At 43.7% G+C, this 16,155-nt stretch overlaps 1 protein-coding gene across 1 annotated transcript in view; it reads right to left on the reverse strand.

Annotated features, from left to right (window-relative positions):
- The window catches only part of RAB7A (RAB7A, member RAS oncogene family), a 285,667-nt gene that overhangs the window by 249,898 nt on the left and 19,614 nt on the right, over positions 1-16,155 (reverse strand). The window lies entirely within an intron of this gene.

Genomic DNA, 16,155 nt, shown 5'->3' on the forward strand with positions numbered 1-16,155 from the left:
AGATGGTCTAAATACAGAAAACAGGAAGTGAGTAACCTCTGACAGGAAATAGTTCATCTGATGGAGGCCAAGACCCAAGGTCCAATGCCTTTAAGAACTGCTTGGAGCAAAGCCAGGCAATGAGAGGGAGAGGGAGATCTCCCGCACTGGACACTTGGGGTTTCACAAAAAGGGAATGAATAGTTTGCGGAAAGAATTCTTAATTACTTTTCTCTGTTAGGGTTAGCACACAACTTTTAAAAAGAAGGGGATGAGATTAACAGGTTTGGGTTTTTTAAATGAAAAATAGGCATCTCTTTTATTAGAACCAAAGAGATGAGGGCAAGAAGAAAAGATAGCTCTGATAGGATTAAGCGCTTATTGCTTCCTATAGCGGTAATAAAAACCAAAACAATAGCAACAGCTTTGCACAAGTGTTTCCAGGATGCAAGGGTGGAAAATGTTGGATTTATTTATTTATAAAATCAACGCTGAACATCTATTTCTTAGGGAGATACATAGCAGGGTGGGTTGTTGTTTTTCTTCATTGGGATATACGTACACCAGAGCTACATTGTGAAAATGCAAACCAGGCTAAAGCAGAACATGACACAATACTAATAAAACTCCCAGGAACACCATTGTGGTAGCTTCATGACCTGTACCAGACTGCTTGACTTGCTTAGGTTTATATTCCAGATTCTGGCCTCCTTTTGCTCCAGAAAGTGACAAACAGGAACACCCATATGGTCTTTACTTTTCTACTCCACCACCTGATTATAACCGAATACATTTTGATCCTCATCACTTACACACCTGCTGTCGTAGCAGACCACAGGTTAAATGAAAACATATATCTGGAATGCCAGCTGGAAAATGGGGGCAGCTTGATCATTCACCCACCAAAGTCTGCCGCCAACCTGTCCTCTGAGCTTTTGCTGAGTTGTGCTTTAATTACACATGAAATTGATCACCATCAGCTGCTGGGGTCCACGGAAAGGGATAGCCCAAGCTGACCAACTGGTTGGCACTACCACGCAGGTGTGCAATGCAGGTGAATTAAGCCATTCTGGCTATTTTCCCCCAGGAGAGCACTCAGATCAGGTGTGTGTGTGTGTGTGTGTTCATTTCCAAATAGGCAAGGATGGGCAGAGAGACTCTTTTGGACATTTGGGAATGGAATACTTGGGTAATTTCAGTTGTGAATGGGATGCCAAACGACAGTCAAAACAGCTTGGGGCCTACAATGTGTGAGAGAAGAGAAAGAGGGGTGGAACAGGACCCCAAGAAAGGCCCGCAGTGTCCTGGGGAGATGGCTGAATTGGGAAGCTTTCAATCCACTGCATGCAGGGATAGCTTAGCCACGATAAACCATGCATTGGTAACTTCATATCTCGACTACCATTACGCACTGTAAGCCGAGCTCCCCTGGTCTGGAAGCTGGAGCTAGTGTAGAATACAGGAGTGAGGTTGTTGCTGAAAGAACTGCGCTGGCTGCCAAGGTGGTATTGGGCCAGGTTTAAGATTTTGGCATTAACCTATAAGGCCCTAAACAACTTCAGACCAGGATACCTGAGAGAATGTCTTCTCCAGCCACAGTGACCACCTTCAGATGTTGTGCCACGTGCTGCAGATGTCCATCTGATGACAACCATGAAAAGGCCCTTTTCCATGGTGGCACCTCTGCTCTGGAATACCCTCCCCTCAGAAATAAAATATGTGCCGACACTGTTGTAGTTTAGCCGCTTGTTGAAAACAGTTTTTGTCTTGGCATTTGCTGACTTATGACACCTGTTAAGTTTACGGCCTACAAATTTATTACACAGTAGTAGCTATAATGTAAATTTATACAGTATTTTTATTGTTGTACACCACCTGGATATGTTGTACATGACTGGCAGTATAGACATATTTTAAATAATATTAAAATATTGAGCACTATTATGCTCAAATTATAGTGTTGACTTTTATTCTAATTTTATGTGAACCGCCCAGAGAGCTCCAGCTATATAAATATATAAAGTATAGTTTATAAATACAATAAAATAAATAAATAAATAAATAGGGTTGTCATCTCCCTACCCTATCTGCCCATATCTAGGTTCTTGTGCCTTTAACAGCTGTATGACAGGCAGAACAGCAACAAGTGCAGCCTTTCCTGTTATGGAGTTATTCCAGGACTCAGACATGGCTTTGGCACCATGCTGAGCTCCTGGCTGAAATGATCACCACCAGGTTATCACCACTTGCATCTTTGTAATTTTGGCATACATCATTTTGGCTTCTTTTTAAAACAGCCACTTTATTCCGTAGTGTGGTTACTTTTTAAGCGCTGCTGACTGGCAAACCTTATCTGCAGGAGTGGGAATTCTCTGGTCAGAAATCCTTTCTCAGATTAGGGGGAGGGTTATTTACCCTTCCCTATTCCATTTTATGTCCCCACCAGCACAGGTCCTTTGTCCTTAAGTGAGCATGGGTTTTCCCACTGGAATGAGAAAAAAGAATGGGACCTGATTTCATTAAGGCAAGCTGACCACTGAAAGCACACACACAAGCTTCCCTTGACTGTGGGATAGGACGCTTGTCTTGATTCACTGGCAAGTGAATAATAGAAGCAGCAGATCCAGGGTTTTAGACAAGGAGGAGATTCAGCTGGCAGGAGCTGCAGCTGGCCTTGCAACAGTATGACTGCCAGGATGGCAGAGCCCACCTGTTAGTTACGGCTGATGTATTGCTCTGATGCCCTTCTCTCTGCAATAAGTACCTGCCGCTTTTCTCGTTTGCCCCTTTTTAGTCTCCGGTGTCATTGAAGCTGTTATTTCCACCTGCATTTTGTGTAAAACAAATGAAGCAAAGCCTGGCTGAGTTTGCCATTGTTGGGTTGTTGTTGTTGTTGTTGTTGTTGTTGTTGTTGTTGTTGTTGTTGTTTTAATTTCTCTTCGACCTGCGGCCAGAAAAGCAGGGGCATGGCAGAGATTGGGGACTTTGTTTTGTTTTGCCCTTCAGCTTCCCCCCACACCCCACCTCTTCCTTCTGTAGTTGTAGGTGAATAGTCAAATTTCTAGGTAAATAGGGAGATTTTTATTTTATGTATTTATTATTACATTTATATCCCACCTCTTTTCCTCTTGCAAGGATCCTCCTCCACTCCATCTTATCCTCATATGTACCCTGTGAGGTCGATTAGGCTGTGTGTCAGTGAGTGGCCCAAAGTCACCCAGGCCAGATCTACACCAAGCAGAATAGGATGGTTTGAAAACGGTTTGAAAATGGTATATGAAGTGTGTGTCCTGGGCCTCAACAGTTGTCACTACTGTTAGAAACTGTTTTAAAGCAGTAGTGTAGATCCTGTCCCAGTGAACTTCATGGGTGAGTAGGGACTAGAACGCGAATCTCTTGAATCCCAGTCCAACACTCTAACCACTATACCATACTGACTTTTGCACTTCAGTCTTCCCTGGAATTGCTGAAGCACTGATGGGCTGTGCCCTTCTTTTCACCTTTGGCTGCTGGACAGATACTCAGGAAAAACCAGGCCTAACTAATTCATATCTTATGCAATAACAGATCATCCAAAGGCTCTGTGGAAGAGAGAAGTCTTCTTCAAGTGGCAATAAAAAAACAGCAAATTCAGAGACAGACTGACTCCTGGGGCAGGGAGTTGCACATTTTGAGTACAACAACAGAAAAGGCCCATATTATTTTAATGAAAGCATAGCCCCAGCCCTGTATAGGCATATTTTCTCTTCTAACCTTTACAGTGAAATCATATATATATATATATATATATATACACACGCGCACACACACACACACACACACACACACACACACACACACACACACCTAGGAGTAAGCTCCACTGAAAACAATGAGACTCCTGAACAGACAGATATAGAATTGCATTGTTAAACATATCTTTAAAAGTGATTCTGTTTTAATTATTGCTACAGCAGAACTGTGATCCACCTTTAGCCCAAACACAGAGTTGGGGACCCACTTAATTTTTTTTAACCATACATTTGTATGGTTGTAGCACCACAGTTCTGATCCAGCTTGGTCAGACTATGGCCGTAGCTAGACCTAAGGTTTATCCCTGGATCGTCCAGGGGTCAAACCTGTTCATCTAGGTGACACACAGGGGATCCAGTGCTCAGGCAGGGGCGAACCCTGGATGATCCCAGGATAAACCTTAGGTCTAGCTGTGGCCTATGACTCAGAAGTGGGTCCCAACCCACCACTGGCAGCTCAATGTGCTATAGGATCCTGTTAGTTGCAGGGACTTAGCTCTGTGCTCATAGCTGCCTTTGTCCGGAGACATATACCATCATTTGAAGGCACCGGCACACATTCATTCATAAATTGTATCCTCTTTCAGTGAAAGGCTTTCACCCTCATGCTGTCCAAGAGCAGTTATGCTCAAGGGACTCACTCCAGTGTTTCAGCTCGAAAGGCGGACTTGCAGTACGTACAACTACATCATTTTTCTCCATTCATATTTTAAGTGGGCGGAGTGCCCAGAGCTGAGTGGAATAATTAAGTTACGCAGAGACAAAAAGGATGGCAAATTTAGTTCTCTTTCTCCTCAGTCCAGAATGAGTCCAGAATCTCTTTTTATATGATAGTCCAGCAGGGAAGGAAGAATGGAGCAATATTGGATGGGTGATGTGAGCTCCTCTCCTGATTTCTGGGAAATCAGCATTATCATTTGAGGAACCTCCTTCTTTTTATATGATAGCAGTAATCATAGAATAGTAGAGCTGGAAGGCCCCTATAAGAATAGTAGAGTTGGAAGGGCCCAACCCCCAAGAGGCTCAACAGACTAAAAAAACACAACAAAAAACCCTCTATAGAAATGGAGGAAATCCACATTGGTGACGTGCTTATTTGTCCAAGTGAGGGCTCTTTGGCCTGCCTTACCAAAACAATGGGACAAAGAAGTGGGCTATTTATTGTCCTCTCCACCCATCCAATTACCTTATGTAGCTGCAGGGCTTCTGCTGCTTCACCAGCCCCCCTCCCCCATCTCCTAAAAGCAGCAGAGGTAGAAGTAACTGGGACAGCTGATGTGGAAAACCTCCCCATTTGCTTGCATGACTTTCTAGTTACAAATGCATTTTTAAAAGTATTCCTATGTTTTGCATGAGCATATATGATCAGAAACAGTAAGGACTAATTCTTTCGCTTTTGTGTTTTTACTCATGCAAAGTATGGTGGAGTTTTTCTCTCATAGAATCATAGAATAGTAGAGTTGGAAGGGGGCTATAAGGTCATTCAGTCCAACCCCCTGCTCAATGCAGGAATCCACTTCAAAGCATACCCAACAGGTGGTTGTCCAGCTGCCTCTTGAATGCCTCTGGTGTGGGAGAGCCCACAACCTCCCTAGGAAACTGGTTCCATTGTTGTACTGCTCTAACAGTCAGGACATTTTTCCTGATGTCCAGCCAAAATCTGGCTTCCTGTAACTTGGGCCCATTACTCCCTGTCCTGCAGTCTGGCATGATCAAGAAGAGATCCTGGCCCTCCTCTGTGTGACAACCTTTTAAGTAAAAGGTGCCCCTTCCCACACTTTTTCTTCAGTTGCTGACTCTGACAGGGGAACTGCCCATGCAGCACCCCCATAGGGAGAGGTGGTGGCTCAGTGATAGAGCCCAGGCTTTGCATGCAGAAGGTCCCAGGATCAATCCATAGCATCTCCAGGTAGGGCTAGAAAAATTCCTGCCTGAAACCCTGGAGAGCCATTGTTGCTAGTCACTGTCGACAATACTGGGCAAGATGGACCAATGGTCTGACTCAGTATAAGGCAGCTTTCTATGTTTCTTCTGTGTTGCACCTGTTTACACACATCACTCCCCATCGAGATAGTGATATGTTTACACTGGACATGACTTCCTAATATTGCAGCCATAAATAAAATGCTATATCTGCATATTACTGAAGAACATTTTAGCAGTCATTCTGAAGTCAACCCAGCAGCACAAGTATTTCCAGGACTAAGGGTGAATCCGCACAGGAGCTTTCCACATTGCAGGTTCAGCATTTTAATGCTCCTCCAGAAACGTACAGTGTGTGTGTAAAAACAGGTCCCATGGGTATGTGGGATCTGAGGCAAGTAGGATGATCAGATGCAATAGTGTTGTATGTCGGGCACCGTTGACTATTTTGTTGCACACAGTTGGTCATTTTCAGTGACTACAGAGTCCCAGTCAGCAGAACTCGCAACGGCTCAAGAGATACCAGTGGGAGGACTGAGGGGAGGAGAGAGGGCGGGGGATGTGTCAATCAAACACCATTGACTATTAGTCAACTCGGCGCTGGCCTTGATCCACGCTGTGGTTGATTATAATTATGTTGTGTGGGGAGTACCCCCCTGATAATCAACCATGGAGTTGACTATTAACCTAACATTGACTATTGCGTTGTCCGAACCATATTATGTCCAATCTGTATTATGAAAAAATGGAAGCTACCGGCCATGCATACAGAGTCTAGACACACTGTGATTGTGCATATAGGTTCGTGTGCAGTTGGCATCTTCAGTGTGGAGAGAAGGCTGGGCTAGCAAGTGTGATCCCATACCTTGCCACCATCTGGACAGCCTATACAGGTTGTCCAGGGAGCAGGCAAGGACGATCCCTCCATTTTCCTGGGATAACCCTTAGGTATAGAAAGGGCCTGAGACTTTTGATTAGCAGGGATGATGGCATCATTGGCTTCCTTGTTCCCTTTGAGCTTAGCTACAATCCTCACAGTAGCTGTGGGGCAGGCAGGTGGGGAATGGATTTTCCCAGGAACAATATTATTGTGAGCTGTCCTTATTGTAATGCAAAGTATTTTGGGGGTGGCTGTTTTATTGATATAGATCAACATTTTTGCCTGCATTTTTGGACTCACCTGGAGGGCATAGCTATGGAAACTCTCATGAGGAGTGACTGCACTTTAAAATGTATAACTACAGCACTCAGCAAGAACGCACACAAGGCTCAGCATATGGTTCTGTACAGTCTTCAGGGAATAGTTGCAGGTCATTTAACATATAAAAAGATGTGCACATGGGTCGTGAGATATTAGCATGAATGCACCTGAAGCGGGGATATTCCAAACCTCCTGGGTGCTCACTTGGAAGTTCATACAGTTCTGGGTATCTGTAGCAGGTTTGTGGTGAGGATAAAATGAGATCCCCCCCCCCCCACGTACACTGCCCTAAGTTGCTTGGAGGAAGCTACAAACACACCACATAAATAAACGGGGCAGATGGGTGGGGGGAGAGAACCAGGAATCATAAATGATGCGAGAATAAAGTAAAATGAGGGTGAAGAGAGGAGGAAGAAGGGAAGGTAAAGGGGGAAAATGTAGAAATAAGAATGCACAAGAGACAGCTCCAGGATCTAAGGAGATCAAAAAGAAAAGTTGCCCTGGAAATGAAGAACAGGAGAGGCAACTAAACAAGAATATTCAGTCAGTCAGGGCTTGCAGGTAAAGATAAGGACGGGAGAAAAATGCAGAATGAGTTAATTATAGCCAAAGGGATTAAAGGGAATAAGTGGTCTTTTACAAATACATGTGGGGAAACAGAAGAATTAGGCAGAAGGGTAGTCCTGGTCAAAGGAGAGAATGAGTCAAAATGGACATGGGATCCTCAGTGTAATATCCACAGTTGGGCAATACCTTTGTTAGGACCAACTGAAATTCCTAAAAAATGTGCAAGCTTTTGAGTACTCCAGAACTCTTCATCAAGCCAGGTGGTACGAAAAGCAGGGGATAGGAAAAAATTAGAAAAATTCAAAAAGTCAGCCAGATGTTGTCACCATGAGGTCTCCAGTTTAGATAGACCCAGTCTCAGATGGGACTTCCTTGAAGGAAGGGTGGGACAAAAATGAAGTAGAAAAAAGAAACTTGACAGCTTTCCAAATAAAAAGTGGCAAAAGAGGGAATTTTGATGCAAATCTAGGTCATTTCAATACTTAATTTTAAAGCTTCATTTCAGAATAGTTTATCCTTCAGCATCAACCATCTTTAGAAAAACATTAAGGGATGCACTTAAGGGTCTTTTAGCTATGCAGTTAGCTGCAGTTGTAACTCAGGGCTAATCTACACCTTCAGACATTTCGGCATGGGAGAGGGATGCTTCCGAACGTTCCCCGCTCCCGTGATTGTCACTCATGGGGCACACGACACCGTTGTGTACCTCAATTTCAGAAGTGCTTTTGTGGGAGCACATGTGCCCCGTTACGCCACTTGCACATGTGGATTGGCAAAAGTGGACGGTGCTGGGCAGAGGATGCAACTACAGGGTGGGTTTTTGGTTTTTCGTTTTTCTGACTCATGAGGCACGCGCATGAGCGCAGATGTGCAGTAACACATGGGGGGATAGGAACTTCGTCGAATATGTGCTCCTTCACAGAGATATGTTTGTATTAAAGAAACACACACACACACACACACACGGTGGTAAAACGCGCCAATACCCATCCAAAACATGTGGCAATGGCAGACAGGTCCACTCCCACACACCTCTGATACCCATGTACATCTCCCTCGCAGCCAACTGGCTGTTTGCTGAGTCGAATAGCAACAACCTCACAAAGTGGGGGGCACACACTACAAACGTTCTTTGGAATGGAAACAAGAAAGCAGGAAAAAAACATGACAAAAGCAGTCATGGATATTCCGGGAAATCTGATAGGTGGAGCCGAGATCATCGCGGGAGCAGATGGACCTCATGTGTCCTATTAATGATGACTGTGATGCAATCCTGAAATGAATGGCTGGTGTAGACTCCCCCTCAGTGGCTGTAGTAGATGCAAAGGTCTTTCCTCAGCTAACAGGTGTGTGGGGAGGGAATCACATTTTCCCAGCACTCAAACAATTTGTCCTCCGTCTAGCATGTCACTAGCAGTTGGAGCAAGAGTCATGGGCAGCTGTGATCATGACATCAGTGGTAAGGGGCAATACCTACTCTTGTCCCCTCAACCTGCCTATGGTGGTTTGAGAAATGTATAAAACAGTCATAAAATGTTCTTTATTTTTCAATCTCTTTGAATTCCCTGCTGCTGGAGTGTTCCACTTTTAAAATGTTGTGTGGCAAACATCAGGGAAGGATCCCCACAGCATAAGAACATAGGAACATAAGAAGAGCCCTGATGCTGGATCAGACCAAAGATCCATCTAGTCCAGCACTCGGTTCACACACTGGCCGACCAGCTGTCGACTAGGAAACCACAAACAGGACATGGTGAAAGAGGCTTACTGCTTCTTATACTGGAGGTAGCACTGGATACTGGAGAACCCTCATCACTGTTGATTGTCCCCACCCCTTGCTTTCTCTCTATAAATCTAGGTCATGTGCTTCCCAACACCAGCACTGGAGCATATATCCACACTCTTTAATATTTTTTAAAATGAGAGAGGCCCCTGCAGCCCAATTCCCACCACCACAGCATGGATATCTCTTCCCCATTCTTTGCGTGGGGACAGGTTATTGCACAATAGCACCAGATCCATTTAAGGATTACTTTCAAACTTTGAATAAAATGATGTGGATTTGGGAGTGCAGGGGTTTGTTTGTTTTGACTTCTGGAAGGGCCCAAAAATTGCGTGGTGCATATACACACTTTATGTACACATTGACATATATGTCAATCAAGGAGTGCTGATAAATCCTATCTGCTCATTTAGGCTTCTAAAAAGCATTAGGATGATGAAGTCAGGTGTGCACATTATTATTTTGGGACTAAAATTCAGGATTCCTTGATGTGACTCCTTTTAATCACGTGCATAATAAAAAGGAAAAGGGGATTTGTCACAACTTTTATTTTTTATTTTTATTTTTTGAAAAACAACTCTCTTTACTTCTTTCTGCTCCTCTTCCACTTGTCTGAGACTTAGGGTGCTTCCAGGCAGAGGGCTTTTGGTATTAACAGTCAAAAGATGTTGCGCAGCTATTCCATCTTTTCTTCCTTAACATTTTTTGTTTGGGTGAAAAGAAAAAAAAGACAGAAGCAGTGATGGGAAAACATGGGAGAGTTAGAAATGGACCCCTGAAAAATTCTGTGAATGAGGCAGTGCAGTTGCACAATAAAAGCTTATTTGTAACACACCAATGGTCTAAGTCTGCAATCCTATACACATTTACCTGGGATAAATCCTATTGAACTCAATGAGATTTACTTCTGAGCAGACACACATAAGATTATGCTGTAATTCAACCATTTTTCTAGTATGGGGCATTTATTTGTTTATTTTATTTCTATAGCACCCAGTATCCAAGGTTCTCTGGGATGTTCGCAACAATTAAACCCACAAAATACAGCATAAAATACAATATAAAATTTAAACTATAATATAAAATAAAACCTAACACTAATGCAGAGGTTTACAATACAATAACAGACTTAAAGCAACAGAACTAAAATAAAAAGGTGTTCTTCACTTCATAGAATCATAGAATCATAGAATAGCAGAGTTGGAAGGGGTCTACAAGGCCATCGAGTCCAACCCCCTGCTCAATGCAGGAATCCACCCTAAAGCATCCCTGACAGATGGTTGTCCAGCTGCCTCTTGAATGCCTCTAGTGTGGGAGAGCCCACAACCTCCCTAGGTAACTGATTCCACCGTCACACTACTCTTAACAGTCAGGAAGTTTTTCCTGATGTCCTGCCGGAATCTGGCTTCCTTTAACTTGAGCCCGTTATTCCGTGTCCTGCACTCTGGGAGGATCGAGAAGAGATCCTGGCCCTCCTCTGTGTGACAACCTTTTAAGTATTTGAAGAGTGCTATCATGTCTCCCCTCAATCTTCTCTTCTCCAGGCTAAACATGCCCAGTTCTTTCAGTCTCTCTTCATAGGGCTTTTTTTCTAGACCCCTGATCATCCTGGTTGCCCTCCTCTGAACACGCTCCAGCTTGTCTGCATCCTTCTTGAATTGTGGAGCCCAGAACTGGACACAATACTCTAGATGAGGCCTAACCAGGGCTGAATAGAGAGGAACCAGTACCTCACGTGATTTGGAAGCTATACTTCTATTAATGCAGCCCAAAATAGCATTTGCCTTTCTTGCAGCCATATCGCACTGTTGGCTCATATTCAGCTTGCGATCTACAACAATTCCAAGATCTTTCTCGTTTGTAGTATTGCTGAGCCAAGTGTCCCCCATCTTGTAACTGTGCATTTGGTTTCTATTCCCTAAATGTAGAACTTGGCATTTATCCCTATTAAATTTCATTCTGTTGTTTTCAGTCCAGCACTCCAGCCTATCAAGATCACTTTGAAGTTTGTTTCTGTCTTCCAGGGTATTAGCTATCCCACCCAATTTGGTGTCATCTGCAAATTTGATCAGCGTTCCCTGCACCTCCTCGTCCAAATCATTAATAAAAATGTTGAAGAGCACTGGGCCCAGGACTGAGCCCTGCGGCACCCCACTCGTTGCCTCTCCCCAGTTTGAGAAGGTTTCATTGATAAGTACTCTTTGAGTCCGATTCTGTAGCCAACTGTGAATCCACCTAATAGTTGTTCCACCTAGCCCACTTTTAGCTAGTTTGTTAATCAGAATGTCATGTGGTACTTTGTCAAAAGCTTTGCTGAAGTCAAGATATATGACGTCCACAGCATTCCCACAGTCCACAAGGGAGGTTATCCTATCAAAAAATGAGATCAAATTAGTCTGACAGGATTTGTTCCTGATAAATCCATGTTGGCTTCTAGTAATCACTGCATTGATTTCAAGGTGTTTACAGATTGACTTCTTTATAATCTGCTCCAGAATTTTCCCAGGGATGGATGTCAGACTGACTGGTCTGTAGTTCCCAGGTTCCTCCTTTTTGCCCTTTTTGAAGATAGGGACAACGTTAGCCCTCCTCCAGTCGTCCGGAAATTGTGCTCTGGAAAGAGCACAATTTAGGTGCCAGGTGAGCCTCTCTGGGAAATTCATTCCATAACTGGAGTGCCACAGCAGAAAAGGCCCTCTTCCTGGTTGCCACCTGCCTTATTCCTTTGGCGGGGACTCCCACAGAAGGACTGCTGTAGCTGATTTTAGGGTCTGGGCAAGAACATATGGGAAGAGACGATCCTTTAAGTAACCTGGTCCCAAGCCACTTAGGGCTTTGAATCCCAATACTAGCACTTTGAATCTGGCCTGGACATGGATTGGCAGCCAATGCAGATGGAAAAGTCCTGGCATAATATTATTGCATTGGTCAATCCACATTAACAGTCTCACTGTCCTATTTTGGACGAGCTAAAGTTTCTGGATCATTTTCAAAGGCAGACCCACATATAACACATTGCAGTAATCCAGAAGAGAAGCTATTAAAGCATGGATAATGGGAGCTAAGCTACCTCTGCCCAGATAATAATGACATAGTTGGCATGTCAGCATAAGCTGATAAAAGATGCTCTGTGTCACCAAGTCTACCTGTGCCTCAAGTGACAGTTCTGGATCCAAGAGCACTCCCAAACTATGAACATGATCCTTTAGGGGGAGTGCGACCCCCTCCAGAACAGGCTGAGCATCACTCAGCCAGGCAAATGAACCACCCACTAACAGTACCTCTGTCTTGTCTGGATTGAGTTTCAGTTTATTGGCCCTCCTTCAGTCCATTACCATGCCCAGGTGCTGATTCAGAACAGCCATTGCCTTACTTGGATTTGATGAAAAGGAGAGGTAGAACTGGATGTCAGCCGCATATTGATGACACCTCAGTACACCCATCCAGATAACCTCCCTCAGTGGTTTTGTGTAAATGTTAAACAGCTTGGGGCTAAAACAGAGCCCTGTGGAACCCATGGCCTAGCTGTCATTTAAAAAACCCTGATAGTAACAATGACATTAAAAGCATAGTGTATTTAGTATTGTGAAAATGGGCTTGAAAATGTGACTCACATCTGGAAGGCAACTGGCTGCCCCAACTCTGCAGTCAATACACATATTCCCACCCCCAGACTATATTCTCTGATCACCCCATTTATAAAGAGCAGGAGGGCCAAAGTTCACCATTCCAGAAATGCCCTTTTAGCCAAATCCAGCTGAGTCAAGGGCCTTGTCATAGGAGTAATGTGAGAATGGCCAGCTAATCTGACCTAGGGGGAAAATTCCTTCCTACCCCCAAATATGTTGATCAACTACCCCCCCCCCAGGCATGCAAATGAGACCTGTCTGATGCGCCTCCTAGGGTCATATTGTCTTAAAGCATTTTTAGTGACTTGATCAATGCGCATCTCTGACATTTTAGGCAAGCAAGGGCTTCCATCTGTCAGGGATGCTTTAGGGTGGATTCCTGCATTGAGCAGGGGGTTGGACTCGATGGCCTTGTAGGCCCCTTCCAACTCTGCTATTCTGTGATTCTAGGAAAAGGAAACTCTCTTAAATCACTAAGGCCACAGCTAGACCTAAGGTTTATCCTGGAATCATCCAGGGTTCGCCACTGCCTGAGCACTGGATCCCCTGTGTGTCACCTAGATGAACAGGTTTGACCCCTGGACAATCCAGGGATAAACCTTAGGTTTAGCTATGGCCTAAGTTAAAATCAGGTTAAACTCTATGATAAAATTATTTGTTTCTGTATCTGTTAAATAATAAACTCACCACCAACGCCCAACGCAAAGATATTATTTATATATTATTATTATTATTATTATTATTATTATTTATTTATTTATATAGCACCATCAATGTACATGGTGCTGTACAGAGTAAAACAGTAAATAGCAAGACCCTGCCGCATAGGCTTACAATCTAATAAAATCATAGTAAAACAATGAGGGGAAGAGAATGCAAACAGGTACAGGGAAGGGTAAGCAGGCACAGGGTAGGGAAAGACTAACAGTAGAAAGTAACAGTAGAAGTCTGCACAACATCAAGTTTTAAAAGCTTTAGGAAAAAGAAAAGTTTTTAGCTGAGCTTTAAAAGCTGCGGTTGAACTTGTAGTTCTCAAATGTTCTGGAAGAGCGTTCCAGGCGTAAGGGGCAGCAGAAGGAAATGGACGGAGCCGAGCAAGGGAAGTAGAGGCCCTTGGGCAGGTGAGAAACATGGCATCAGAGGAGCGAAGAGCACGAGTGGGGCAACTACTCATTATAGAGATAAGAGACTTATGATTTCTGTGGGTCTTTCTTTTCTTCTGCATTGGCAGTCTTGCTGGAGTTAGTGAGCGTAATCTGAATAATCCCATTTTCTCTTGAACTCACACCTCAGGCCACTCCCTACATGTCTGGCCCTCAAGCCTCAACAAGGCATGGGCAGCTATTGTCATGGGAATTAGGTGCCAGTACCTCTGTCTCTGTTTAGAAGAGGGGATAATATTACTTCCCAAAGTGACAATGAGGGATTGGGAACATATCTGGGCTGGAAGGTCTCTTGTTCTCCCTTTTCACCTGGAGATGTGTCTCTTTTCGTCCCTGCTACCTTATTATATTATGTTATGTTATGTTATGTTATGTTATGTTATGTTATGTTATGTTATGTTATGTTATGTTATGCTATGCTATGCTATGCTATGCTATGCTATTTTATTTATTTATTTATTTATTTATTTATTTATTTATTTATTTATTTATTACACTTATATACCGCCCCCCCTAGCCAGAGCTCTCTGGGCGGTTTACAGAAATTCTAAAATTGAGATAAAAACAAGTATACAAAATTTAAAATTTTAAAACACAGAACATACACACATAAAGCATTAAAAACCCTTAAAAATAAACTAAACATGTGGGTGAGTTTTCATTCTCCCCTTCTTTCCCTCTACTCCCCTCTGTCTCTCTACTGAAGGCTTTCTGAAATAGGTAGATTGTACACCCAGCTTCATTTTCCATACTCCAGGAAATAAAGCCAGACTGCTCACTTGAGGGAATGGTATTAAAGGCAAAACTTGAAGTACTTTGGCCACATAATGAGAAGACAGGATACCCTGGAGAAGAGGCTGATGCTAGGGAAAGTGGAAGGCAAAAGGAAGAGGGGCCGACCAAGGGCAAGATGGAGGGATGATATTCTGGAGGTGACAGACTTGACCTTGGGGGAGCTAAGGGTGGCGACAGCCAACAGAAAGCTCTGGCATGGGCTGGTCCATGAAGTCACGAAGAGTCGGAAGCGACTGAACGAATAAACAACAACAAACCTCAAGAATAGTTGTGGGATAGTTTCATTTCGTTTGCCTTTTTAAAGGGGGGAAAAACCCCGGTATAGTAATATCCGACATGACATCCTTAACAAGAAATGTCCTCCAATCATAGCTGTTTAATACGTCGTCGTCGTCATCATGATCATCATGATCATCCGTAGCACTCTTTAGCATGTTCAGTGTGCTTTACACATGTTTTCTCATTAATCCTTATGGCAACCCTGTTAAAACAGGTCAGGATTATTTCCCAAGGGTGGGCAGAAAGAGGGGCCTTTTCTACACCTATGGATTATCCCACGAAAATGGAGGGATCATCCCTGCCTGCTCCCGGGATCCCCTGTGTGTCATTTGCATGCCCAGGGACGATCCCGGGATGATCCTGGGGGAAAAGGCAGGTGTAGAAACGGCCAAGATCTCCTGATGTTTTGGACTTCAACTCCCAACACTCCTGACCATTGACCACACTGGCAGGGCTTCTGGAAGCTGGATGTTCTCAACCAACCTTTCATGTTCAGAATCATGGATTTCCTTGTATGTGTATACGTTCTTTATATAGAATACTTCTCCACCCTTCCTGTTTGGTCTGATCCTTTTGAATAAATTATATCCTTCAACCCCTACATTCTAATCACAAGCCTCATCCCACCAGGTTTCAATAATACCCATTAAAACTTATTTGCCTTCCTGTATTATGATTTCAAGTTCATCCTGTTTTATTTCCCATACTCTCTGCACCCTGATCGCTTCCTTACAAGTTCTTCTTGCATGTCAGTGGGTACCTGCACCACTGTCCCAAATGCTCTCATGCGCCTGTCACTGTACATGGCGTCATGCTATCATTTAAGATTCCCTCCCCTCAGAATTAGGTTTTATGCCCTCCTGAACAGATTTGTGAGACTCCTGCCAAACTCCATTCTTCCCATTTCTCATGGGTGGCATCCAACCTCCCACCAGGGGACCTTCATCAAAGAAGCGCAGACCATGGACCAAGAATCCACACCGACAGCTCCATTGGTGTAGCCAGTCCTTCGCTTCCAGTATTCCTCTCTCTCTCCCTATCCTAG

Source organism: Elgaria multicarinata, chromosome 3 (assembly GCF_023053635.1).
Source record: "Elgaria multicarinata webbii isolate HBS135686 ecotype San Diego chromosome 3, rElgMul1.1.pri, whole genome shotgun sequence".
NCBI lineage: Eukaryota > Metazoa > Chordata > Lepidosauria > Squamata > Anguidae > Elgaria > Elgaria multicarinata.